The following is a 1,769-nucleotide window of genomic DNA, read 5'->3' as shown; positions in this document are numbered from 1 at the left end:
CTTCTAACTTCTTGTCAGATATCTACTAATGTATTAACGGTTAAAGGGTCCAAACAAAAAAAAAAAAATAAATAAAACGTATTTTTTAACAATAATTATCTTTAACAGATTTTTTTTAATAACCAGGGTTTGAATGTAACTGATTCCATCCAATATTAAAATGATAAATCTAAACTCACTAAGTCACACAGCATCACATCAATCATTAGTTCAACAAAGGATTAAAGATAAATCCAGGTTTATTCAAACAAACACCAAAGCAAAGCTTTCCTCACAGCCGCAGTGCCTTTAAGCTAAGTTTTCTACTGTATTAAAGAGTTTATTTATGCATTATTTGTTACTGTGAATGTATTCAAAGGACATGTAAGGTGGTAAATCCACACCAGGCTGCTGTTTGAAAGAATCTCTTCAGTGAATGATGCTTTTTTAAAATATTTTTTAGATTTTGACTCAACATGTTTGAGTCGTTCTGGGTGGGACTGTGTCCTCAGCTAAAAGTTTAATACAAGCAGGAAGCTTCCTGTTAGCTCGTCAGAATAAAAGTCTTAAAAACACATTTTAATAATGAATCAGAAGAGGATAACATCTCAGAATAAAATGTTTTTTTATGCTTAAAACAGTTTCTAAGAAAGGAGACCTCTGAGGCCTTGAASTATATTTTTATATTTTCTTGTAGTTCTGTTACAGAAGCTGCTGTATGATTTTTTTATTGCACTTATTTTCCCAGAAGCTTTGTAGCTAAAGTTCTGCTGTCATCCCCGGTTTGTTGAAACCAGTGGACTCACCTGTTGAACCAGTTGGATCAGTGACAGGTGAATGTTTTCTTGACGTGAGGTTGAGATTATAGATTATTTTGTGCCTTTAGCGCTCGTGTAGGCTGGGATATTTAAACCGAAGGGCCAAAGAAAAGCAGCAGAGCTTGTTTCTTTTTAGTTTCTCTCCTGATTAAATCACAAAATGTTTTGTCGTTTTTAGCTGAAACAATTTCAGCAATATGTATTTTAATGAACTGAAAATGTAAAAACATGTTTTACAAACTGTCAGTGTAGTTACAAACTTTAATTGTTCTTCCTGTTCTGAAAACAAATAAAATCACAGTTAGAAAAGACGATGTTTTTAAGGCTCAGGTCTGGTTTTATATTTCTGTGCTGAATATTTATTCCTTACAGACTTAAAGTCTCTTCAGTAAAAGAGGATTCAACAAGGTTGAATATTTTTATATGTAGTTATTAGGGCTGCAACGATTCAGAAAATTTACAATTTGGTTTGATACTTTAGTTTTTAGTGTTGTTATCTCATCGCATATTTAAATAAAAATATTAAAACAAAGTAATAGTGAAGTGTGTTCTTTTACAGCATGTTTACAGTAACATTTGTGTGTTTAAAAGTAAGATTAGTAATGGAATTAGCCCCGTTTTAACAGATTTTGTTCTGCTGCTTCAGGAACATGTTGGTTTGTGCAGAACTGCAGTTTAACTGTTGCTGTTTGACTCTGAGCTGTTGTGTCTCTGCAGAAACCCTGACAATCAGAAAGAAAACAAGATGCGATGTTGAAGCAGCAAGATCGTCTTTTTTTACAGCTTCTTTAGGGACATTTCTGCAAAACCCACTGCTTTATCTGTTAAATACATTTAGTCTGTAGGAGGCAGAAAAGTTGAGTTTAGTCTCTCCTGGTTCTGCAGAGAGATCTTTATATTCTGTTTGGGTCAGATTGTTCAGCCCGTTCAGTTTTCTTTATTTTCTATGATGTTTTCTGAGCTGTTATGTTA

General features: G+C 33.3%; 1 protein-coding gene across 1 annotated transcript in view; it reads left to right on the top strand.

Annotated features, from left to right (window-relative positions):
• Positions 1 to 1,329, top strand: part of slc26a2 (solute carrier family 26 member 2) — a gene marked incomplete in the record, with an annotated part of 9,835 nt that extends 8,506 nt beyond the window's left edge. The window contains 1 exon segment of the mRNA XM_014002749.1: positions 728 to 1,329.
• Between the last annotated feature and the right edge of the window lie 440 nt (positions 1,330 to 1,769).

Source organism: Austrofundulus limnaeus, unplaced genomic scaffold (assembly GCF_001266775.1).
Source record: "Austrofundulus limnaeus strain Quisiro unplaced genomic scaffold, Austrofundulus_limnaeus-1.0 Scaffold14, whole genome shotgun sequence".
In the NCBI taxonomy this organism is placed as follows: Eukaryota; Metazoa; Chordata; class Actinopteri; order Cyprinodontiformes; family Rivulidae; genus Austrofundulus; species Austrofundulus limnaeus.
The sequence above is the reverse complement of the archived record's forward strand: the minus strand, read 5'-3'. Positions and strand labels throughout refer to the sequence as shown.